The following is a 27,461-nucleotide window of genomic DNA, read 5'->3' as shown; positions in this document are numbered from 1 at the left end:
TTTGGACTGACTAGAGTCATAGGAACAGGAAACAGCACTCCTGGCCATGATGAGGGAACTGGAACAGATTCCAGGGCTGGACTTGGCTCAGGAACGGATTCCAGAGCTGGACTTGGCTCAGGAACGGATGCTGTAGAAGCTGGAGGACAGTATGCAGAACAAACACACCAGATAGCTACCATCATAACTGGAAGCACTGTAGATAGGGGAACTGCCTCAGTATCTGATGGTGCTGAAGGCCTTGGAATGCCAGCTGCTCTCACGGACGTCAACGGTGGGTCTGTCAAACTGGAAGCCAGCCTCAAACACTCATGGAAAGCCTGGTCTCCAGACGCAACACTCATGATGACTGGGAACTCTGGCATGGCATCCATGACGACTAGAAACTGTGTGTCGTCCATGGTACTTGGGAACTCTGGAGTGTCGTCCATGGTGGCTGAAGACCTTAGCGTAACTTCATGATGGGTGGAGGCTCTGGCGTGGCGGCCATCTTGGATGCTGATTCTGGCTGTGGCATGGTAGCCATCTTGGGAGTGGACTTGGGAAGCTCTGCAGCGGTGGCCATGTTGTGGAGAGGTGCTTAAGTGGGGAATGATAACACTGAACTGGCCATCACCAGCATGGTGCTTGCTGGAGACCATGGCTTCCTGGCCACCAGAGCTCCCTAACCACTGCCCCCCTCCCACAAAAGATGTTTAAGAATAGGGTCCTCCTTGACCTCCCCAACAGTGAGAGGGGAACCCACAGAGAGAAGGCCAAAGTCCAAAAACATTCAGCAAGAGACCCTCGAGGACCATTTTTGACCAGGAAGTCTCTGAGTGGATGATTGAGTCCATAGCAGAAAAAGTCTATTAGAACAAAAGTCTGGGAGGTCTGATTTTTTGCCAGTGTCCAAATACCTTTGAATATGGTGCATGAGGGTAAAACTGTCCTGGTGTAGGTGAACAAGGGCTACTGCTGGATCCGTGTTTGGTCAGTCGTTCTGTTATGATTGGATGCTGGGCAGGTAAAGAGCAGGCAAGGGAGCTGATCCAAATGCAGTAGTTTATTCAAAGGGTAATCCAAGAGCACAATCCAAAACACAGGGGTGAAAACACAGGTAATCAGTCCAAACAAAACCAATTAGGGAAACCAAGGCACAAAGAAACCACAAAGGAAAACAGGTTAACATCCTCAACAACTGACAAAGACACTGAGAGACACACAGCTTGACAAAGATACTGAGAGACACACAGCTTTATACACAGAGGCAAACAAGATAACGAGGTAACAAGGGGGGCGTGGTTAATCAGTGTCAACGGCAACTAACAAGGTGGCAGCATGGCAGGGAAACATGAGGTGAACAACACTAGGGACACAGAACACAGGCAGGGATTGTGACATAGGGTAGGACCTAAAATATGCAGATTGACTTCCCCTTATTCAATACACTCAGTACTCAAAATGTCTAGGATTTCCATTTTTTTATGTTCTTGGTGGTTTTCCTACCAATGTGGATGCACACATACCTGTACTAATAATTAAATAGTTGTTAATACAAATCAAGAACAATATACCTCATACCCAGAATCACAACAAAAAGTCTTCTAGTTTACTATATCAATAAACCACAAGTGGACTAAATTGGGTTTAATTGAAACTAAACCTAAACTAAAATTAATATGCAAATACATTTGAATTGAAAATCATATTCAAATTCAAATATTGAGTTGAACAATGTAAAAATTTATGTATGACAGCATACATAACATAAATAATTAAAATAAGCAAACATTTTCCAGATAATGTCTCAATCATTTATTTTGACTACAATCACAAATGAAACGGATCATTTAAATCTGCTACAGTACATGTTGTCTTCAAGTTATTTAAATTAAAAACACTGATATACTTACCTAGTTTAAATGGCTTTCACTTCTTCTAAAACATAAAACACTGTACAGGCTCATTACAGAATAACGATCTTCTCTTTCTCTCACAAACACACACACACACACACACACACACATACAGACATAACAGAAGCATAAGGAACTTATTATCAGAGCAGAAAGTAGCACAGTCACTCCGTTCATTCTCCTGGCTGTCCTCTGACCTGTTTAATTATGCCAACGCTGCTTAAGCACCTGTGTGTCCCAGACTATTACACCTCCCATCACTTAACGGCTTTTAGTATCGCAGCATCCTGTTCCACATCCAGCCACTTTACTGCCTCACGCCACAACCGAAAAAAAAAAAAAAAAAAAAACTACAGTTTGAATCACCCTTGAGCGAGACCGGTGCAATTGTGTTCTTGAGGTGTTCAGCATTCAGCCATGATTGCTGTTTAATGCTCTTTGTTGAGGTGGGCTCGTAAAAATCAGGGTCAAGCAACAGAGGTGTGTTGTAGGCTTCCACCCCCCACCGGCTGTAATGAGACACAGAGGCTTAATAAGATGGAGGATAGTGCACACATGCAGACAGGACATTAGCACACTGTTGTTAGACTACAATTCCTCCCTCTGCTCAGCACTGAGACTGAACCGCTTTCTCACAGCATCTACGACAAGAGACATGCATTGCTGCTTCACACGTTTTGCATTTATACCCTCTTTGTGGCACAATGTTTGCATTTTTGTTCACATAGAACAGTATTTGCAACCCAAAATATGACATTTATATATATATGTATATATTTACTTTGAATATGCAAACTGAGGGTCTGATTTTAATATTAGAAATGAGCAAAAATACATGCATTGCTGCTTCACACGTTTTGCATTTAAACCCTCTTTGTGACATTTTTTTTGCATTTTCATTCATATAGAACAGTATTTGCAACCCTAAATATAGGATTTATATTATACTATCATACTCTTCTATATATGTAAATATTTGCTTTGTATATGAAAATTGATTTAAAAATTAGAAATTTCAAAATATTAGAATTCTGACAGTAAAAAGACATGCATTGTTGTTTCACACTTCTTGTATTTAAACCCTCTTTGTGACAGCATTTTTGCATTTTCATTTACATAGTACAGTATTTACAAACCTAAATATGTTTTTTTTTATTATACTACACTCTTCTACATATTGCACATCATTACTTTTACATTATCACATTATTACATTTTCAATATTAGATGTTTAATAGCAAAAATAGGTGCATCGACAGACCACATGTATCACAACACCCCTGTCAAAGGGTTTCTGTAAGAGAGCGAAACAAGAGCGAAGAGAAGGGAGGAGCTAGAGGTGGATCATACTGAATCCAGAGCAGCCTATTGGTGCTTTGAAGTCACATGATTGCTTTAGGAATGCTAATTCATGCTGTATTTTTTCTCCTCCTCTCTGCTTGGTGTAGTCTGTGCCTGTCGGATAGAGCAGACTTCAGACATGGTGTAGGATATCAGGAAAGGAACAAGCGATTGAAGTTGAGACGAGGCCTGTGTTGAGGGTATGTAGAGCTTTATTAAGATGTGCTGTTGTTTTTGGCTTCATATGTGACTGTAAATGTCACTTGTTCAGGAAGCCCTACTTATATTTAAATATGTCTCTTCAGGCTTAGTGTCTTATATCAGCAGTATGTTAAATAGAGTGCATAAATGTGCATATGTCTGTGCATGTCCGTCTCGGCACAATGAAAGCTGTTTACTTTGGAGAATTCCACCACATGTCTCCACTGCTTTCAGTACGGTTACTAACATCAGATAAAGCAACACAGATTGACAGTTATTATCTAGGTGGGCTCAAGGAACTTGAGACCCTCCTTTAAAATTACACTTCACCCATTCTGTCATTATTTACTCACCCTCCTGTATGATTTTCTTTCATATTCGTGTTGTTTTATCCATACAGTCAAAGTCAGAGGTGTCCAGTGTTGCTTCGGACCCCACTGACTTTCATTCTATGGACAAAAACATCAAAATGTCTTAAGTGTGAATACATTTTTGGGTAAATTATCCCTTTTCTGTGTCAACCTGATTACTCAATATTATCAATAAGACAAGTACTATGACTGCAGTATTATTACCAAAGTTGAAGGTGAGTGATTTACGTGGACATGCGTCACATCATTTGCAATGTTTTAAGGATTATCGATGAGTTTGTTCAGCACACATGTACACAAGAAGCTTTCAGACCTCTCGTAAGACTAAATGGAGACAATGCATTCCCGGACAGGGGAGTGTTGCGCTAGTAGACTGACTGACTGACAGCTAGTGCTGATACAATTCATTTAACCTATCGCCTCTCAAATAACAAGACCATCTGCACTCTTTCAGTACAGGCTAGTTTGACCCAACGCTCTGTAAACAAAGCCAAGCAAAGTGACGCTTGTGTGTAATCTCGCCAGTGGCATTTTATGAATTTGACACTGAACAGCTGGACAAGTGTTTTTGTGTGTTAGCTTTATATGTGATGTGTGTTTTATATGTACTTGTGCAATCGTGCTATAGAGTGAAGGAAGCAATAGTGTGTCATTCATTATAGTGCTAAGGTACTTCCAGGTTACTGCAGATGAATCGAGCAAAGCTTGTTGCTCTCAAACCGCCAATGGGCAGGTCACTTCTGTACGGTAATTGGGGTAAGACCCCCATGTTTTGCCTTTCCTGTGTCATGGGCCTCACAATGAGCATGAGTAGTTCACCTTCACCCTCAGGTCACTCTAATAATCAGTCAAACAGGAGGGACACAACTCTGGTCCCAAGAATTGAGGGGCTTGTTGAGTAGCGCAAGAGGCTCCTGTAGTCAAGAGAAAAGAGATAGAATGAAATTAGCAGAGATATCTCACTATACAGAAGAAAAGATTTGTTGATACTTCCATTTCATTGCAACTTGTAGGCTTGTTTTTTGATCTGGAAACTAGATAGTTTGCCTAAAAATATGAGTCTCTGTACTCTTTCTAACGCAGTTGAAGTATTACTACAATGTTCTAAAAAAATCATTTGATTAAGTCCAGTTGACAATTAAATTTTCAATCTTGCTTCTTCGGTTGACCAAATCCCTTCACACTAAACACAATTGCTTTCACTTTTAACAGACTGCAGTCCAGTGTAGAGCATATATCACATGCTGATGATGGTTCTTTTGAGGGAAGAGGTCTGTGTTTGAGCACATGCAACGACCCCTTGATCTTTAATGAGCTATACAGGACTCAGCAATATGTGTTATGTGGCACTGAATGGTGAAATCCATCTCCAGCGATGAAAGCGGTGAGAAACAGTAACAGATGAGCCGAGATGTTTTCGTACAGTGCTGTCCAAGCCCTCATGAAGACGAGATGCAGACCCAGCGAATGAACGCGTTCACCTCAGCGCTCACCATGACATTCTTCTGTCATGCCTGATGACGCTCCCGTGTGACTCAACCATTAACACAAACTCAAAACAGACCGTATGTCAGGGCTCTCTTTCTTTTCTGACAGTTTCTGATACTTATCTGACTTTTAGATATGTACACAGCTCTTCTCTCCTATCTTTCCTGAGAATGACAAGTTTTGTCCTCAGAGAAATATTTGCAGAATGTGTGTATGCTTGTGATGCCTTGGTTCAAGAGTCTAAAACCGCCGAAAGTGATTAATCAAATTGAGTGCTGCATCAGCATAACTCACTGATAATTCTCAGTCAACGAGTTCAGAAGGTCAATACTACTAAATCTGGTAATATTTGCAACAACAAGCTTTTGATCATGCCTTGTTATCTTGGAGAGGTAATATTTTCAGTTATTTTCAACTGAATAGATTCTGTTTGAAAACACTTGTTATTTCATATTGAATAAGAAACATAATACCATAAAAAGTGCTGTACAGCAACAGCATATTTATGAGTGTGATATTAATTTCAAACAACAGTTCAATAAACAAGAAATTAATACTGAGTAACTTAAATGTTAAGCATCACATGGCGTGGATCCTTTTTATATTCGGGTTTTGAACACATCAGTGTGTTTGAAAGAATTGGTTGAGTGAATTATTCAATGACTCACAACAGCAGTCAGTTGTTTAGTTCTGACGGAATGAATGATTCAGAGACTTGCACAGTGTTGTTTTGATACTGAATAAATCAGTGTGTTTAAAAGAATCAGCTGGATTCAGAGACTTGCTCATAAAAATGCAAAAATACACACAAAAATTAACCGAGTTCCTGAATGAATCTGTGTGTTTGAACAAATTGACGGAATGAATCATTCAGAGACTTGCTCATAAAAATGCAAAAAGAGTCACCAAAAATCCCCAACACTAATACACAGACTGTTCATCTGTCCAGAATGCACTAACACGGACAACCGGATTGATACAAACAGCAAAAAGTCACAGTGACCAGCACTCTTATATCGCATCTTGACCAATTAAATTTGAGAACCGGAACTAACTAATGTATAATCAGTAAAATAGTTTTCTCGATATGCACAGGTCTCACTTTTCTGGCAGAATGTTTTTTTTTTTCCAGAGTAAGCGGAACAGGATCTGAATGAGAATGTGTGAGAGCTGCTGACAGCCTGTAGTATCTGTTTGAGAGTGTATGAAGTGAGTGCAGACAACTCTCTCCCTCCACTGCTGCCTGGGCAGATGAAAGTGATTCTTGCCTGCCTCTGAGCTCCATACCCAGGTGTTCTCTGTCCTCCTCTCCCTCTCACTTAGCTCTCCGGCTCAGCAGCCGACAGCTACACAGCTGCTTGACATAAATCTTCCTTTTTCTTTCCTTTTTTTTTGGAGAAGCAAAGCTTAAGGCATCAATAAATTGGTTCGCACCAGCAAGGCCAGCAACCACTGATATTTGGCCCATATTCCATCCAATTTATCTTTAACTTGACTGGCTCATATTATTAGGATCATATATGTAAAAACATCCACATTTGAATATTCAGTTTCTGTGGATGTCATGACTTTGGGATTTCCCCAAAATGCTGAAATTCAGTCACATTTCCTCCTATGCATATCTAAAATAAGATACAATGTACAGTCAGTTGGTCAGTATTGCAAAATACTCATCACTGTGATCAATCATTATTCTACCTATTAGAAAGCTACTAAATAAATACATAAATGAATTTGAAATACTGATTTTTGAATTAAAAAAATTTTTTGGGACAACAATCAAATATACAGTTTAGTGGTCTTTATATCAAGTAATTACAGATAAATGCTGTTACTGACAAGTCAGAATCAAGCATTCCAGGAAGAAACAGAAAAATATTTACATAATAGGTATACAATATACTAAAAATCGCAGTGTAAAATAAAAATATAAAGATGTACACTATAACACTTAAAATTATTTGCAAGACTAACATTTGCTGGTCATGTACATAAACTCAGTGGAATGTTTAAAGGCATGTTCGATACAAAATACCATAATATTAATTTTACTTTGACTGATAAATCTCACACAAAGGTGGAATTTGTCAGTCAAGAGTCTTTTAATTAAAATTGACGGATTTGAAGGTTTTACCACTCTGGCTAATGGGTTTTTTGAGTGTTACATCTCTAGACATTGTTAGACAAATTAGAGTGACATAGCTTCTTAAGACACATAAAAGCCTCATAGTTCTGAGGTTTTCAATATTTACAGTCACTTTTCATTTCTTGTGTTACTCTCTAGGCTTTCCACCTAAGGACTGAAGTAAATCAAAGATCAGAGAGGCAGTTTAACTCTGAGGGCTTAAATTACAAACAGGATCTGTCATCTCTTTCTTCCCCATTTGCTAAGTACTATCTGACAGCTTCACGCCCAGAGAATGTGGCTATGACAGGTGGTTGTGTTTCACAAGAATAAGGTTTGCTTAGGTGTTTTAACTATGTGTGCAACTGAAAAACTACCATTCACCATTTGCTATGAAACAATGTCCACTAAAACTATTTTAAGAACTGTTTCATAATGGGAAAAAGTTAAAAGTTGCACATTTAAAGCTGAAAAGCAACAGTGACCAGCTAATAGAGTAAAAGTAGCCTTGGTTCTTGAAGTTTTGTAAAAAAAAATAATAAAAATAAATACATTTAAAAATAATTATCTGGAAGAGATATAAGCCATGAACCAAGCCAGCTAGCTAAATCACAATATTACAAACTATGATTTGAAGCAAAAAAGTATTTGAAAATCGTACAGCAGCTTAATGGCTTTATTAAGGGAAAGAGATTCATTCCCATGAACCATTGAGCATGATATAATCAAAAATGCCAAATTTAAAACTATCGATTGGAAGATGTTGATTACATATATAAAGATTTTATGATTATTATTTATTTATTTATTTTTGCAAAATATATATTAAACCCCCACATTTTATTCCAGTCATTTAAAAAAAAAAAAAAAAAAAAAACCTAGGTGCATAAGTTTAGATCATTTAGTCCTGCGAAAAATCAGTTCCAAAAAGAAAGACCTGTGATAATTGAAAGAAAACAAGTTGACCACTAGATTAAATCCAAGATTTTGTGATCTAAAAAATAATGTGTTGGCTAAAATGTATAAAAAAATACAATAATATAAAATTAAATAAAAAAAAAATAACACAACAGTTGGAAGATGCTAAAGAGGTTTTTTGGCACCTCTGATTGGTGGAGTTTTTTTTTTGCAGAATGGGTATTATAGTTTTTCACCAGTTATTTCACTGTTAAACATAATTATTAAAAAAAAATAATAATAATGCAGACTGATAGCTTCAACAAAAGCATATACCATTGATTAAAAATCTCATATCTCACAGTAAGTCTGTCTTTAATGGTTTATTGCTAAAAATAACCTAACTTCTGAATTTTATAGCAGAAGGTGAGTGTTTAAGAAACCTGTAACCTAAAAAATGACACAATTCAGCTTTAAATTTTGTTACTCAATGAGAAAGTGCAAACTGATTTCAGGTTCTTCAGGTTCTGTCAGTAATAACTTGCAGGCTGGAAGGCTTTGAGGTGCTTTGTAAACTGAGTGGTCTCTGGGGCATCTGTGTATCTGATTCCTTCCCTGTGGTAATGCAGTTTTACGGCTCTGGGAGTTTGCACAGAGAGGGCCACGTGTGCTGCTGGCTGCAGTCTTTTCATGCTCAGACAAAGAGGAAGAATACAGCCTGTAAAGCTCTCACACTTTTGGCAGTAAGACGGTAATTTATAGTCCCAGTGTGAGAGCATCTTTGAGCTAGACTAATGACTTGTTTCAAACAGACCAATCATTTCACGTTTCAATTAAAGAACAGTTCCCCAGTTCTCTCAGTTTACTCACCCTTATGTCTTTTGGGTCCCATTTGATTTTCTTTCTTTCTGTGGAATAATAAAAAAAAAAAGATGTGAATGGCAAAATTTTCAAAGTGACCAGTGCTACTTTTTGAAGATTGACAAATCTCCCTATCCATCTCCTTTTGTGTAAATCATACAGAATTTTAATTTCTGAGTGAACTATCCCTTTCAGAGATAAAACATTTGATTATTTCCATATCAGAAGCATGAATATTTTTATATTTTTACTTTGACAAAACTGTGTCACCTCATAATCCTGAAAGGCATTTAATGGGCTACAGTCAGCTATCAGATTTAGGCATGCCTTAGGAACAGCTCAGGCCTCCCAAGAGTGCTGTTTGACTGTTTTTAAGTGGTTTTGTGCAACTAAAGACATTATTTTTTGATTGAGACAAAATAATGAGATGGTGCTAACAATTGCGATCTGGGAGGCCTGCGTTGTTTTAGAGAGGAAATGTGTTACTGATGTTCAAATTCAGGTTATTTCACGCTTGGACTCCACACGATAATCAGAAATGATACACAGCAAAATAGCCAAAACCATGCTATACTGTTCCAATTTGTCTGGCTCTGTGAGCACCTAATTTATATGTTAATGGCTCCATTTTAAATGATAGCTTTGAATGCACAGAATCCCAAATCATTGTGAAATTGCACCACATACTTGGCATTCCCGTTCAGTTGCTGATGATAAGGTAGCTCTATATTTAAACTGGACTATTTAAATATGCAAACACATGGTCTGTATATTCATTTCCCCTTCCATTTACATGCAGTGTGGTCACCCAGATTTTTTCAGCTGCCTGGATATTTGCATGTGCAAAATTCTGCCTGGCTTCTGTTCAAATCCCCTCTGTCATATAGCAACACTCAGGGTTTTTCTGAAGCGATTAACCACTTTTGTTAGTGTAAAGAACATTTTACCAATCTAATGAACCCTTTTCCACTATATATAACCTTTAGTGCAATGGAAAGGTTCTATAGATGTCAAAGGTTCTTCATAGAACCATCAATGCCAATAAAGAACCTTTATTTTTTTAAAGGTGGGTCATGCAAACTACAGTACCTCTAAAAACACTTGATAGCTGCCAGACAGAGAAACCCCCCTCTGTCAGGCTCTTCACACCGATACCAAGGCGACTGAGGTCATATTTCATGCTTTCTCAGTTCAACAACGATGTGGCCCTTGCAGACAAAGCCGGCAGTTTTATGGTGGATCATCAGGAAATGAGGGCCACAAATCTCCTCTGCCTGGTTGCCACATAGGAGGAATGTGCTAACGTGGAGAATGATGGATACCAGAGAAGAGAGAAGTCACCACAAAATAGTTCAAAGTGAGAAATTTATCTTAAACTTGACAAGCCATTGTTCTGTCCTGCCAGAACAATGGCTTGTCAAGTTTAAGATAAATTTCTCACTTTGAACTATTTTGTGGTGGCTAGTTTTGAGAGCACCTCAAGAAGGAGAACTTCATCTAGAATTGCTCTGTTGAGTCATTGCATGTGTTTGAGATAGATGATGATAGAAGAGAATGGTACTGACTCACGCATGAGGTTCTATATGTGTGCTCTCCACGTCTCTGATTTATGACAAGCATTGATGTATGCTCAACAGGCACATTGTTAAGCAGCATGTTTTGTCAAGGTCCTTCGCTGCAGTGAAATCAGTGATAAACGCTCTTGTGCTACAGAGCACCATTGAATCTCACCTTTGACAGAATTAATTTCCAGAGTGTCAGATCTCGAGGTGACACCACGTCTGACGTATCCATTAACTGTAGACGCTTCTAATTGCTTTACTGTTTACTCACACTTGGCCAAAGGTGTCAAAGCTGACAGCAAGCATCCTGTGATGAAGCTAATATCCAGAGAGACTGTTAGTTTAAATAGCAGAGTGGTGAGCATGACATGATAATTAAACTTATCAAATCACAAATTAATAAAAAACATAACAAAAAACAATATAGTAACTTATAGTAAGTTAGTAACTTTTACAGCATTTATTAATATAGGTAATGTTTATCAATATTACACACAACTTTTACAGCATTTATTAATATAGGTAATGTTTATTTATAAAATAATAATTTTAGTTAGTAACTTTTACAGCATTTATTAATATAGGTAATGTTTATTTATAAATTAATAGTTTGGTTCCAAAACGTGATAAACACTATTTAAAAAATAAAATAAAAATTGAATTTATGCTAAAATAACCATTGTAAACAGTAATGGCGGCACTCTGAATATACCAGGCATCCTAGTTTTCCTCATCTACTTTGTACTTTGTGATCAACAAACAAGGGCTGCATGATAAATTGCATGTGATTGTCATGCGCATCTCGTCAGTAAAGCCAGTTCTGTGATAAATCTCCATCGCGTGCTTTCAGATGGAGCAGCATTTAATACACAGAGCCGTACATCACTGACAAGTTCTGAAATATCACATTCATAATCGCAAATGAGTCGCATTCAATTATGAATGCGATATTGGATAGCTTGTCAGTGTAAGTGTTTTTATTAATGCCATTAATGTTTTTGTTAATACAGCGTATAGCACTAGTCAACTAAATGAAGTGACGTGACATTCAGCCAAGTATGGTGACCCATACTCAGAATTCGTGCTCTGCATTTAACCCATCCAAAGTGCACACACAGAGCAGTGAACACACACACACACTGTGAACACACACCCGGAGCAGTGGGCAGCCATTTTATGCTGCGGCGCCCGGGGGAGCAGTTGGGGGGTTCGATGCCTTGCTCAAGGGCACCTAAGTCATGGTATTGAAGGTGGAGAGAGAACTGTACATGCACTCCCCCCACCCACAATTCCTGCCGGCCCGAGACTCGAACTCACAACCCTTCGATTGGGATTCCGACTCTCTAACCATTAGGCCACGACTTCCCACGTATGTAACATGTAAAATGAATGTAACATGGCAAAGATGAATGCACTTTTGGGAGCTAGTTGAATGTAAGGGAAATATCATTTTGGAATTTCTTTGGTTTAATGTGATGTTGTTCATGTATGTTCATGACAAAATTTTCTTTTATTGCTGTAATTAATTTATATCATTAACAAGATGACCCGTTGAATCCATTTTGGGAAAAAAATAATAATTTTATAATAGCAATGACTGATTGAATGTATTTTTAGTCCAGTGCCTGTATGTAAGTATGATTAGTATTGACCAAGTTCAGAGCCTTTCATATGTGGATCAACTTACTATGGTGTGTATTTTTCAACAGTTTCAATATGAAAAATACTTTTAAAAAAAATGAATTTATAAAAAAAAAAAAAAAAAAAAAAAAAAAAAAAAAGTCACCAGTCGATTCCATTTTGGGAAAAAAATAATAATTTTATAATAAATCTTTGAAAACAGAACCTGGATTTGAATTTTTAATGTTATTATAACCTAAAGATGCTATGTGAAAGTTTGAATCAGAAAATGTTTAATTTATATGAATTAATATTAGAATCTCTCAAAATAAAAAATAAAGAACCATAAACAAAATAACAAGAAAAATCAGTTTTATTCAACTCAACTATTGTTTAAAAATTACTATCTGACTGGATTAAAATGAACCGAAAATAGGTTGTAAATTAAAAACCATAGACACAATTACTAGAGGAATCAGCAATGATAAGATGAACATTTATTAATAAGCAATTTAAAAAATGTTTGTTATTTAATTATTATTTATTCAACTTAAATGTTCGTTTATTGAACATATTAATAAATGTTAATTTATCTATTAATCTATCTACAGTATCTATACACACACAGTCATAGTCTCTCAGTTAATAATAGCCATAAAAGCTGCATGCATATTACAGTATACAGCAAAATGCTGTTTACAATACAAGAGTTTAGTATGGAACACTGCAGGACATGTGAATACACATATGTGCAGTACTCAGAACAGTGGCCGACCATTAATCAATTCTCTTCAGTCAAGCTGTCAGTTTATGACATGACAAATGCGTGACAAGACACACAACTAGTTTTAGCAGTTACTCAGCATCTTTTGATGGCCACGTTGCTGTGATCCTAGTGGACTGGTTTTGTCCAGACAGGCACAGATTGGGTGTCTCATCCATCTGTAGTCATTCACCCTGAGGGTTTAGCCCTGATTGTTTGATGTGGCCTTTGCATTGTGCTGATAACCCATCTCTGCCTGAACGCCTCGACCTAACCTCGTCTTTTACAGCTCCGGCTCGCTCATGCTAATTCTATTTGTCTTGCTCAGTTCAGACTTTGCATCCTTGTTGCTACACCAAAAGCACTTTTGCCTTCAAACAGTGTAACTCAATTTGGTGTCTGACAGATGATGATGATGGCATTGGATGTTCAGTTAGCTATACAGAGCTGTGTGGTGAGGGCGTCTCTAATGTAGTCTAGAGAGCAAATCGAGTGGAATAATGTGTAGTGTGTTGTGTTAGCTGGTAAAATAATGAGAGGAGAGAAGGGAGAGAGAGAGAGAGAGAGAGAGAGAGGGAGAACGACAAAGAGAAGACGAGTCTTCTTTTCAAGGTAATGGAGAATGGACTGAATTAAGCTTTTATATGTCCTTGAAAGATTCCACATCTAATGGAAGGTTAAGAGGGATCAAACAAATTCCACAAATGTATTCTGATGACTTCAATATCCATAACTAAAATAGAAAATCTCACTGTATGAAGTCTCTTTCATTCTTTTTTTCTTAATGTGCACCCAAACAAACACAAATAACTCACAATTTTAGGCCAGTCTGAACGTGTTAGACACATTACAGCAGGTGTACTGCACTATAGAAGATCTCTTCCATTTGGTTCAGTGGCCTGTCTGTTGGTCTAGCTGTTCCTCGGCTGAGTAAAGGAAGGGGGGCCCCGGGCCGGGTCTGTTTTGATCAACAAGTGTCCTCCCAGCCCCCAAGAAGAACCACAGGTCATTTCCCCCGGCAGCAGCCTTTGATGTGTGTTTGTTTAATGACATTATTGGGTCCCAGTCATCTGTGATGGGAGGAGTTCTGTCCCAGAGAACAGTCAGAGTTTGGATTCTCCTAGCTGCCAGTTGTACCCTGTCACAAGTTGTGGTGGAAGCTGTCAGACTATCTGAGTGAGTATAGTGCAACTCATTTGATTTTGGCTTGTGTTTTTACCGAATTTTGAAGTTTGACTTTAGAGAGTTCCTTGCTAGTAATTGTACGCTCTACATGAGTTAATGAATCAGCTGCAGTAAAAACATTAGTGGAATGTTCTCAACCTTATGTGCTTGTGTTACCCATTATTTGCAGTGTTTCGCACATGACACAGCATTCTAAAAAATTGGCATTTAAGTTAAAAATGTTTTCTCTGCCTCTGAATTTACCTTTCTTTACTGATGTCATGAAGGTTATCAAAATATTATCAAAATAATAACAAAAATGATCACAAACTTATTTTTTCAAAACTAAATCTATCAAACAACTAACAACAATTAAACACAACAAAATATAGGGCTGTCAAATGATTAATCACGATTAATCACATCCAAAATAAAGTTTTGTTTACATAATATATGTGTGTATACTGTGTATATTTATTATGTATATATAAATACACACACACATGCATGTATATATTTAAGAAGAATATGTTATGTTTATATATTAAATATATTTATATATAATATAAAATATAAGAATATAAATATATAAATGTATATACATGTAAATATTTTCTAAATATATAATTTATGTGTGTGTATTTATATATACATAATAAATATACCCTGTACACATACATATATTATGTAAACAAAACTTTTATTTTGGATGTGATTAATCGTGATTAATCATTGGTTTTATAGGATTATTTCTAATAATACTCTATCTTTATTGAAAATATTTTGCATTATGTAAGTGGTACGATTTCATGTTGACTCTTAATGTTTAAAAAAACTCCACAAACCGCCATGGTATTAATTTTCTCAGAAAGGTTTTATAGGTTATTAGCAGATGCTAGTAGCAGTAAATTTGAGGCTTTCATGATTTTAACATCTGTTTAAACATGCTTTTCAAAACTGAATGTTTAATGTCCACAGAACTTTCAGAAATAATATTTAAAAATTTGAAAATGTGAGCATAAATGTGTGTATACAGTGGTGGTGTATACAAAATTATTAGAACACTAGTATTTTTAGCAGCTAAAATATGGTTTTCGATCAGTTATTTCTATTGCTGTAGTGTGTCAGCAGGAAATATCAGTTTACATTTCCAAGCATTAATTTTGCCTTTAATTGTAATAATCCAGTGAGATTTTTGTGACAGCAGCCAGTGCTGCACACAGAGATCTGATCTCATCATCATCATCCAGTCTATCTGAGATTACATGAAGAAACAGAACAAACTGAGACAGACTCAATCCAAAAGAGCTGGTAACATCTCCAAGACGCTTCAAGAAACCTACCTGCATAGCTACCGAACTGTTAAAAGTTTTAGGCACTTGATAGTCAGATAGATTTTCTTTATCAATTAACTTATTAAATATTACATCAACATTTGGTGAACCATCCTTTGTGTTTAAAGCAGCTTTTACCCTAGGTGCACTTGTGCATAGTTTTTCAGGTAGCTTTGCAGGTAGGTTTCTTGAAGCATCTTGGAGATGTTACCAGCTTTTCTGGATTGAGTCTGTCTCAGTTTGTTCCATTTCTTCATGTTATTCCAGACATCAGACTCCATGATTATAACAAATCTCTGTGTGGAGCACTGGCTGTTGTCAGACTCCTTGTGCAAACAAAAATCTCACTGGATTATTACAATTAATGGCAAAACGAATGTTTGGAAATGTAAACTGATATTTCCTACTGACACCCTATAGCAAAAGATAGAAATAACTGACTCAAAACCATTTTTAGCTGCTGAAAATACTAGTGTTCTAATAATTTTGGCCACCACTGTGTGTATGTGTATACAGTAGGGACATTGTAAAGACAATTATGACCTTGAAAGGTTTTAACTGCAGGTGGTTCAATAATTCATAAATGTGGTTATTTTTAGAACAAACTAAAAAAAACATAATATTTTTAAAGCTTGTTAACACTGAAATAATTTACACTCTCAGAAAAAAAGTCCAAAAGCTGTCAATGGGGCAGTACTTTTTTTTAAAAAAGCTACACTTTTGTACCTTATTTACCCCTAAAGGGTTTATATAAGTACCAAAAGTTTAAATATTAGTACCTAAATGTAACATATTAGTATCTTTTAAATTGAAACAACCAAAGTAACAACTTCACTGCAAGAATGTTTTGTTTGTAACTTTGAGAGAACCTTAGAACAATCTTTCTGTCATTCCTAGTGCACATTTTTTGGCATACTATTTGTTTGACTGCCTCTAAATAACAAAAATCACCATTTCAAGTGTGATGTTATCTAATGCATTCCAAAGACACAAAAGCAGTTTTACCTGAGTTGAAATCAAAGCATTAATCAAGCTTTCGTCATGTTATAGAGCCTGTTGATACATCTCTTATGGTCCATGAGATCCCCAGATGGATCAAAGCCTGGGGCTGCCTCTGGTGCTGTTGTCATGACTGCGTTATGTTGTTCCAGCCGATCAGTCTTCACATTTGTTCAGAGCTAATGGAGATGGCGTGGGCATGTGGATCATAAATGAACTGAGCCCTGCAATTGTGAGAAGTGTTACAGTTAGGCAGTCAAGAACCATAAAATGTCAAACAAACGGTGTAGCTGTCACTTTCAGTGATAATTAAAAATAAAAGGATTTAGTTGTGAAAAGGACCTGTCTGCACGGATTAAATCATGATCCTGTCAGATGGGACTCAGTGTGAGAGTGACAAAGATTTTAATGTACAGCAAACCACTAGTATATTGGAAACAGGTGAAAAGTCTGTGATTGGTTCAATACTGATCTCCCCTCAGGGTAGCAGAGAGCTTGGTTATTTGCAAGTAACCTGAATGAATCTGTTTGCAACTTTGAAAGTAGCTTGTGTAATTGCTTGTGGGTTTTAACATGCTTATTTTCCCTATGTTCAAGGCCCTGTTCACACGAACGCATTTATTTTTAAAACCGCAGCTTTTTCTACGCAGTTTGGCCATTCATCCACATGCAAATGCAGCACCAGGTCACTGAAACAGAACATTTTTGAAAACGCCTTCCAGGGTGAAGATTTTCAAAAACTCTGGTTGCAGTGTTATCATGTAGACAGCAAAAAATCTCGTTACGTATGTAACCTTGGTTCTCTGAATAGGGAATGAGATGTTGCGATGACGTCATCGCTATAGGAACACCACTGGTGTGACGAATGTCTAAAGCCCTTATACCATCACTCCAATTTATTGGCAATAGCGCTTAGCACAGCCCCGAGCATACGTCACGAATGCTCATATATGCATGCTGCGCACTATTTAATCAGATTTTACACTATGACGAAGGAAGTGCTATCGAAGGTACGGAATGGTCAGCATCACAGCATCTCGTTCCCTATTCAGGGAACTAAGGTTACATACGTAACAAAGATGTTCCCTTTCATAGGTTCACCTTAATTTAATGCTGCGATGACGTCATCGCTATGGGAACGCTATATCATCATGCCTGACGTACCTAAGATAGCTGAAAGACTGAGAAAAGAGTCTGCTCAAGCGGAAGAGACCCGGGAGAACTTGATGAAAGTGCTAGGAGAGGACTAACCTGCCACAGCACAGACATCTCCCATCAAAGGCTCTTTAAAAGAGAGTCTGAGAAGAAGCCATTGCTCTCGTAGAATGAGCATGCACCTTTAGAGGCGAAGTCACACCATGCGCCTCATAGGCTAAAGATATAGTCACTATCTGACCCCGCATAACAGGGGAGAAAGCCTCCAACCACTTGCTGAAAGTGAAAAGCAGCCTTAGGATTAATTAGGCCTAGGAAGCAATAAGACTTTACCAACCATGGGCAAAACTCCAATCAAGAGGAGCTGACAGAGCCTGCAGATCCTCATTCCTCTAATAGAGGATAGGATTACCAAAAAATGCTTAAGATTTCAAAGTTATCTGACAGATTTAAACGGCTCAAATGGATGGCCTGCCAGGCCTTCCAACTAAAAAATAAGTCCCAAAAAGGAATCTGTGCTGGGCGAAAAAGGCCTAAGCCATCTCGTCCCTGCATGAAACAGGAAACCAGAGGGTGACATCCCGCTGAAACACCTCTATGGGTAATGCTCAGGCAGCCACATAAACCTGTGGCAGGTCCCTACAGGGTAATGGACTGGGTCCAGAGTGTATCCACTTAAGGGCATATGGCGCCACGTACGAGTGGGCCAAAACGGCACCACCAAAAACAAATGTTCACTCTGACCAACCTTACTCTGAACAGAATCGTTTGGAAGCAAACAGGTCGACAGGAAGGCATAAGACTGGTCCTGGGCCATTCTTGGCTAGAGCGTCCACACCCAGAGGCGACGGAGGAGACAAGGAAACCAGAGTGGGCAATGCACATGCTCTAAGCAAACAATCCACTTCCGCTCAGCCGAACCTCTGCCATATGAGACTCACCCACCTGAGGGTGCAATCTCCATTCTCCAGCCTCCAAACTTGGCCTCAAGAGTAAGTCCACTCCTGAGTTCAGGTGACCCGGGACATGAACTGCTCTGATCGACAGGAACCTGGTCTGCGTCCAAAGAATAACACGTCTTACCAACCTGCAAAGGGGGCGAGAGCGTAATCCTCTCTGACCAATGTATGAGACCACAGCCATGTTATCAGTCCTTGACCTAATGTGACAACCACACAATTGGCGTTCGAGGCCAGTTCAATGGAAGAATACAGTATTGGCAAGCTTTATTCAAAACGCATACCGAGGAACTTCCTGTGTCTCTTTACGATGTGGATGCAGAAGTATGCATCCTTAGATCGATGGTCACAAACCAATCTGTGGTTCAGATAGAGACAGGATGAACTTTTGTGTCAGCATCTTGACATTGCTTACTCCAAGCACAAGGTTAGGTGATGCAAATCCAATCAACCCGAATAAACTGGATGGTGTAACCATACGATAGCCTGATCCTCCCTCATGAGGCCCCGAGACACCTGTGTTGTGGGATAAAACCTCTGAAACAGGAATGGATACTAAAATCAGGCATAATCATTCGATGTCAACATAGTCCCTGCACCAATGGCTTTAGGGCTATCCTCTCCATCTCCAAAGCTAAAGCGCGGAGAACGGTCAAAATCAGTCCGAACCGCAACATGCGGCGGAACAGCTGATAGAGGCAACAAACTTGTAGGTTGCCCACATTAATACAAAGTTCCAGCTCAATGCAACAGTAGAACTGAAAAGAACAGAGTAAGTAATCATGCAAACCACTGCTTGGTAGCATGAAGCACCCAACATCTCTAGTGCACAATAATGTATGCTGTAGTACATAATGCAGCCAGTCATGTGAAGCGAGTGTTGGTAGCAAAAGCGCCCCATTAATCACATGAAGTAGGCTGAGCTCGGTGAGCATTAATAGCTTGCCTTAAGAGATACTCTTACACGTGAACTTGTTCACAAAGTAGCGCAGCTCAGTGCAACTCAGTTGGGATGAGAAGAATAATGATTAGGCCAGTTATGCAAATAGTGTTGGTAGCCTGAAGTGGCAAAAACCATGTTGCAAGACAAATGTTTGTTGCAAAACTCCACAAATCCAGCTCATAGCACAGAGTCCACTATTTGTTCCAGCTCAAAACAGCAGTGGAGCTGAAAGAATAATTATAATATTGACAGACTAGTTTTTGGTAGCATGAAGTGCCAAAAACCAAAGTGCACTGCAAATGTCAACTATGTATAAAACAGCTTGCCATAAGAATTTACTCTAGATGTGAGCTCGCCCACTGATTTTTTCCAGCTCAAAGCATGTAGAGTCAAGAAAAACCCTGCTCACTCTGCAGCCCGAGTCACTATGGCATTAGGTTTTTTTGTAAAAACAGCTTGCCATAGGAATTTACTCTAGATGTGAGCTCACCCACTGATGTGTTCCAGCTCAAAGGTAGCATGAAGTGCCAAAAACCATAATGCATGACAAACATCCGCTGCAGGACTCCTAGAGTCTGTGCTTAGAAGCAGTACACGAAATAAGAGCTGGAAGTGTAAGCACCAATTCAACGCACGTGCCTGCATTAGTGTAGAGAGAGAGAGATAGGAAAACCCGTCCTGCTCACGTCTACAACCTGAGCCATTATAGTATTAATGTTAAAACAGCTTGCCACTTAATGTTTCAGCTCAATGCATAATAAAATACTAAACAAACACTATATAACACTTAGAACAACAATCGATAGCATGAAGCACCAAGACCATGGTGCACAACAAAATATCTGCTGCAAGACTCCTCAGAGTCTGCATCTAAAAACAGTACACGAACAAGAGTTAGAAGCGTAAGCGCCAAATCAAATGAACGTTTCTGCATCAGTGCAGCGCAGCCGATAACACAGAGAGAGGAAAACCCACCAGCTCACCGTTATAGCTTGCTATAAGAATACTCTGAAACACGTGAGCTCTTCCACTTGTTTCAGCTCGACGCAGCAGCGGAGCAGAAGGAAGTAGTCAGGCAACTAATTACTGGTAGCATGAAGCGCCAAAATCATAGTGCACACCAGCATCTGTGCAGGACTCCTCAGTGTCTGCATCTAAAAACAGTAAAAAAACAAGAAGCATAAGCACCAAATCAAATGAACATGTCTGCATTAGTACAGCGCAGCAGGTAACGTTAGGGAGAGAGGGGAATTTTAACCGCCTACTCACCGTTATAGCTTGCTATAAGAAATACTCTGAAACACGTGAGTTCTTCCACTTATTTGATGGAGATTTTTATTTTTTTTTAAAAACGGAAGAAGACAAGTCAAGTCACCTTTATTTATATAGCACTTTAAACAAAAAAAACATTACATCAAAGTAACTGAACATTAATTAGGAAAACAATGTGTCAATAATGCAAAATGACAGTTAAAGGCAGTTCATCATTGAATTCAGTGATGTCATCATGCAGCTCAGTTCAGTTTAAATCGTATCTGTGCAATAATTTGCAATCAAGTCAACAATATCGCTGTAAATGAAGTGTCCCCAACTAAGCAAGCCAGAGGAGACAGTGGCAAGGAACCAAAACTCCATCGGTGACAGAATGGAGAAAAAACCTTGGGAGAAACCAGGCTCAGTTGGGGGGCCAGTTCTCCTCTGACCAGACAAAACCAGCAGTTCAATTCCAGGCTGCAGCAAAGTCAGATTGTGCAGAAGAATCATCTATTTTCCTGTGGTCTTGTCCCAGTGGTCATCTGAGACAAGGTCTTTACAGAGAATCTGTCTCTGGGGCTCTAGTTTGTCCGCTTACTTAAAGATATACTTAAAAACACCAATAAAAGAAGGAAAAAATCAGTTTATAAAAATACCCGTGTAGTGTGGACATGGAAATAATTTATATGAACTTTGCCGTCCGCTTACTTAAAGATATCTGTAAAACCACTAATTGAATAATACTGAATATCCAGCTTTCATACTGTACATTACAACATGCCTCAGTTCACCTGATTAGTTAAATTTAGTTTTTAGTCTTTTATTTTTAATACATTTATACAAAATTGTATAGTAAGCAGCCATAGGATGAAAATAATTAACACCTTTTTCAGTATGACCAGAATATTAATATCACACATTCCTTTAAAATCTGTAATTAAACTATTATGCTAATTGTATAATTTGTGATGGAAAAAAAATTAATTAGGCCTACATTTGCAAAACAAAAGCATAAACTTGAATGTATGTGCAAATATGTGTATACAAACACATACAGACCCCTTTCACACAGCAACGGAATACATTTTAGTTTTAAGGCCTGTTCACACTAAGTAAGAAAACTATAATGATATTAAAAATATAAAGTTTTTAATAATTAAAATTCTGTGAGAATAAGGAAGTCCACAACACAAACATACTGTAATAATAATGACACAGACCAGCAATATTACTGGAACGAATCACTTTCAAAACTTTGTTTTCAGCTAATGAAAGATAAGAAAATGAAAGTGCTGAGCATTTAAAGCTGCACAGGATAAACAAAACATTATCCTGAGTTGGTGACGCTAGTTCCCTACCGAAAGGTAACTCCTGTTGCGTCGTCATTGATTTTATGGGGAAACTCCTGTTGTAGCTGCACAAACCAGTGGTGCTTGAGCCCGCCAGAGGGGGCGGAGCTGACTGCTATATAAGTGGGCACAGAGCGCCATTTCATCAGAATCTTCTCCTTCAGCGACGAGACCATCTCTTCGCTGACTCTGCGACAAAGCCGAAGAAGCCAAAGAAGCTCAGCCTGTTCTATGCTCCCGCCATTGAAACGAGCCACCACCAGTGGATGATTCAATCCCCTGTGGAAAAAAAGGGCAAATTTATTTCAAGCTCGTTGTTGCAAATGTCACTTTCCGAGTGTAGCTCCGTCAACTCTGTTTAGAGTCCAGGTCAATTCGCTTTTGCGAACAGGGTCCCAACTTGTTGTACGAGTTTACATTGAGCGCTGAGTCTTTTAGACAAATGGAGCAGCTTTTTGTGTGCTTTGGAGGCTACTCTAAAGGGCTGCTATTCACAAATCTCACTGGATGGTAGATGCTATACCCCTGGCTTATGCCTCAGCTGGCTTGCAATGCCCTATAGGTGTGAGGGGCCATTCCACTGGCCATGCTATAGTTGCACGCAAATCGATGGCTGTCACTTCAGTCGTTGATTCTTTCTCAACCCCAACAAACCAACCCAATTTCAATAGTCAACAAATCAGGCTTCAGTAACAGAGTAAACAGGAGTTTCCCCATACAGTTGTCAATAATGACGCAATGCTCATTCTCAATCTCAAGGAACCAAGCTTATGTGAGTAACTGGAGCATTATCATTCTTGATGTGAACTGTGGCCATGTGTGCATCACACATCCTGAAAAGTGAAGCTGATGGCTCTTTGATTGCCCCCTGGTGGCTGGCTGCAGTACAAATCATAAACCCCAACCTCTCTATGTAAATGAATGGGCCTTGAGTCAAAATAAAAAAATTAATTAAACTTCCATTACAATTTTCAGAAAGATGGTTTTGGTCAATTAAGGTAGTTGTTATCACGCTGATGTGACAGTCGCCGTGACAACATGTGACAGTCGCCGTGACAACCGCGGCGGTCGGTAGTGCACGTGTCACGCACTCTACACACACTTGTTTTGTATACAAGTGTAATAACAGTTGCAAATAGTATAAATAAAACAATAAGTCTGTGGTTTTTTACAAATTTCCTCAAACGCCATACACAGCGTTTCCTTTAGATTGGCAGGTTTGAGCGCAGGAAAATACAGTTTATACATTCACCAAATTGATTTTGTGTTGGGCAATGAACCTTGTTGGGAAACCAAATAATACATCGCTGATCTGGAGCCATCTCCATTCATGTCACCCATCCATATTTTAAAAAGTAATTTCAAATTCCCGTTATCGCAAACGCCTGGCTGGTCAGGTGACACTGGGGACGCTGGGGACATGTCCCCACCACTTTTTGAAATGGCTGATTTTGTCCCCACCACTTGTGTCATAGGTGTCATTTACACTGGGGACGCTGGGGACATGTCCCCACCACTTTTTGAAATGGCTGATTTTGTCCCCACCACTTTTTGAAAGCATTTGGTTAAAATGTTCTAAAAAATCAAGCGAACCAAGAAATGTTAAAGGTTTATTTGCACAAAATAAAACATGCAATGCAGTTTCGATTCAGAAAGAAACAATGTACATTGTCCAAAAAAAGTAACTTAAACAAAATAAACTATTACTGATTCTGAAATGACCCAAAAACATGCATGCGCCGATCAGTAACTTGAACTAATTCTTGACACAGTTTCTTCTTGGTCCAAGTTATACATTCTCTCTCTGTGAACATGACAAACAGCCACACTGTTGAGTCGGGTTTGTGACATTGAAGAGCGCAGCCAGGTCTTCAGGCGTCTCAAGGCACTGAAGCTTCTCTCTGCTTCAGCAGATGAGGCAGGAGCAACGAGCAACAAAAACGCAGAAGTCACTTCTGAGCAGGTTTTGTAGGTGTAATTGGCAGTGAACATGGCCAAAAAATGTTAACTCCGAGACCTAATCCTTACAGTAGGCTACACTATCAACAGTGGCTCCCCTAGAAAATTTTAATAGGGGTGGCCAGATGAGGCCACAGTAAATCTTGGGGTGGCACACACACACAAAAAAAATTAAGGGTTTCAATATTGACAAAAAAATTATATCTCTGCGATTTCTGGGATTTTATCGATAACGATAAATAGACAATATTTTGCTGAGTGTGTCATTGTGCTGATATCTTATTTCTAATTGTGCTGACAGCTGACTCCTGATATTTTTACCTTTACGCCATTTTTTCTAAAAGTGTGCACCAGCTCCCAACATTATAGGTCAAATACTTGCATTTGGGATTTTACTAAGCAAATGCAATCAGTATCAACAAAATTGTTCTTTGCAATGCTGAGAAAACAGAAGCTGCATCTGAAGTGCCATTTAGGTGTTTTTACACACTGTTTAATGCAGCTCTGTGGGACATGGAATACTTTAACCTGCAGTTACAAATGAATAAATAATGTTTTGATATTTTAAACATAAAACATTAAAACTAATGTTTGAAATTATTTAAAAAATGAAAAGTTACCTTAAATGTGAAATTAAAACCGCCAGTAGGTGGCAGAGAGTCACTGTTAATAAGTGAGTCATTGCAATTGAACCGAATCATTTAAACGCTTGATTCATTCAGGAACGAAACACTGTCGTGTTGCTCAGATACGCAAAACAGTGGCTGTGTTTGGAATGATTTTTGTTTTTAGAAATAGAGCAAAAAAAAAGGGAGTATGTTGTCAAAACGTAAAACATTACGTACAATATTAACTTATTGTTTAATTAACTGTTGTATAAAATCAATATCACAATTTGTGGTTATGCTGACTTTTGGAGAAAAACGTCACTCTTCGTGTGATAGTTACTATATGAAATTATATAGATCTATAAATTGTCTGCCCCATATATCTTGAAAAATGATATAATTCTAAATTTCCAGTGAAAGAACGCACTGAAAATGCGTATGCGAACTAGACTCTAGACCATCACGTAATGTATGCGCGCACCCCTGGCCACCCCTTTGGGGCGCCCCTGACTATCAACTACAGCTAAGCAACAGTCTACAACGTGTTTAGGAAAACTGTTATTGTTCATTAGATAATAGAGGTAATCAGCAGGCCTACTGTTAAATCATAATGTAACGTTGATTAGATGGACTGATTAACTAGCTAGCCAGCTAGAATAGCTAGTTTTGCAAACATATTTCTTATTGCTGGATTTTACAGTAGGCCTCCATAATAAGATCATCACTTACAGTACAGCGCTGTTTGCTAAAGTAGTTTCTAATGTCTCCTCCCTTCTTCCTCTTGGACATTGTGAGTTTGGGTTGCTGTAAATTAGGCTACTACAGTCGATCACACCGGTGTGATTAGAACGGTCAGTGCATGACGTGATCAAACTGCTGAATTCAAATGTGCTTTCGCGCGTTGGCTGGCGCTGAGTATTTCGGGAGAAGTGTTGTAAAGCCAACAGACACGATTCTCTGAACTGCGTCTGCGGCACAAATCGCGCATACAGCTCAACTAACGCGATCGTTATAAAGATGTTTAAACAGCAAAACACTTCAACTTGCATATATGTGACAATCGGAATATCAGTTATTTCATGCCATATCTAACAAATATGTGAATATTTTTAATAAAAAAGGAAAAATGACATAAAAGCAGATCATCATTCATTCAGCTCTATTGTTGCTGCAGTGTGTCATGTGACAAGCAATGACGCGTCACCATGGAAACCATAAAGTGACACATTCTAAATAACGTTTGCCTTGAAAAAACTCACGCTGGGGAGTCAGCCAGAATATTTTAAACTACGTGTGAAAGGGTTAAATGTTTAGCTAGCTAAGTTACCGGGTTTCTTTACAATTTATAAACCTTTTCACCATCACCTTACAACACAAACTGACGCCCCTGTCTGCGATAATATCATAATTGTTGTTTTAATTATTTACACGCACATCATAAATCCCAAACTCACAACATCTTTAAAAAATTAACTCTCTATCAAACAACCTTAATCTACCTCACCACGAGAATCGCCCGCCACCACTCATGTTATCAGAGAACCGGGGTTACGTGAGTAACCTAAAGTTAATGTGCCTGCTAAAGTGGGATTTATACTTTCGCCTGGCTCCGCTTTGCAAGCCTCCGCTGACTGTGCGTGCACCTTCCCAAACAGTGAACCGTGTCTACACCGGACGCGACAGGACATTTGAACTCTGTGTCAGTACCTCATATATAGGACGATGCAGTTTACTGTCGGGGATTTGTCGTGTCCTGCTGCATCACTGATAATAATAAGTTCTATAGTTCTATAAAAACGGGGCATGTCATTATGGTTGATCGGGTCTGCGGGGGGTTTGGGCGGAGTTTGATACCGCAGCTCCACCTCACGACACTAATGCGAAGACTCTGGCTCCAAATGAATCTTTCTATAGTGGAAGGAATAAGAGACGCGTCATCCATCTTTTTTTACAGTTAATGACTGTGGCCTGGCTTTGGCTTCACTTTTCTATAGTGGAAGGAATAAGAGACGCGTCATCCATCTTTTTTTACAGTTAATGACTGTGGCCTGTAGCACGAAGCAAGATGAACAAACTCAGAGTTTCAAAGTAGGTTTAGAGTTGACAAAACAAAACAAATCAAACCTGATGTAGATCAGGATCTATGGGCTCACAAAGCTTGATATAAACATTCTCTGTCAACTCAGCATTTGACTGAGTTTGTGATTAACTCTGTAGCGCTTACACCTGAAAGTGTGACAATTCACTTTTCTGCTGAAGATTAAGAGATGTCATTATTAAAAATAAATGTAAATGCATTTACAAGCAGGAATAAACACTTTTACTGCAGCAAACGTTTGAGAAGGCAGCAGAAAGAAAATATATGACTATGCAAAGTAATCAACTGAATATAATTATTTATAGTTTCAAGCAGAGCTCAAGAGGAAAACATAAGTTTAGTCATTTTAAAAGTTGGATATATTAAATCTTATCTATATGTATCTATGTTTAATTTAATTGCAAACCTTAAAATTAATTGCCACTTCATATAATAATTATTTGAATATATTATATGAATTATAAACAGTTAGAATTAATATAATATAATATTAATATAATAAAAAAGTTTTC

The 27,461-nt window shown here is 38.4% G+C and overlaps 1 protein-coding gene and 1 long non-coding RNA gene across 3 annotated transcripts in view; one reads left to right on the top strand and one right to left on the bottom strand.

The window, feature by feature from the left end:
- Nucleotides 1-1,812: 1,812 nt before the first annotated feature.
- Nucleotides 1,813-27,461, bottom strand: part of LOC122141836 — a 47,277-nt gene continuing 21,628 nt past the window's right edge. Inside the window, exons 1-4 of one of the 2 annotated variants that reach the window (XR_006158130.1) lie at nucleotides 16,967-17,010; nucleotides 16,631-16,848; nucleotides 9,192-9,229; nucleotides 1,813-2,407 (exon numbers count right to left, since the gene is read on the bottom strand). This is a non-coding gene — a long non-coding RNA (uncharacterized LOC122141836). Of the gene's footprint in view, nucleotides 2,408-9,191; nucleotides 9,230-16,630; nucleotides 16,849-16,966; nucleotides 17,011-27,461 lie in introns of those variants that run through there. The other variant, XR_006158129.1, reaches the window with a different exon arrangement.
- LOC109055098 (polyhomeotic-like protein 2) overlaps nucleotides 3,341-27,461 on the top strand; it is a 44,181-nt gene continuing 20,060 nt past the window's right edge. Inside the window, exon 1 of the mRNA XM_042750086.1 lies at nucleotides 3,341-3,439. The gene's annotated coding sequence lies outside the window, so the exon portion shown is untranslated. The remainder of the gene's footprint in view (nucleotides 3,440-27,461) is intronic.

This window comes from Cyprinus carpio, chromosome B23 (genome assembly GCF_018340385.1).
Source record: "Cyprinus carpio isolate SPL01 chromosome B23, ASM1834038v1, whole genome shotgun sequence".
Classification (NCBI taxonomy): domain Eukaryota; kingdom Metazoa; phylum Chordata; class Actinopteri; order Cypriniformes; family Cyprinidae; genus Cyprinus; species Cyprinus carpio.
This window is presented reverse-complemented; position numbering and strand designations above follow the sequence as displayed.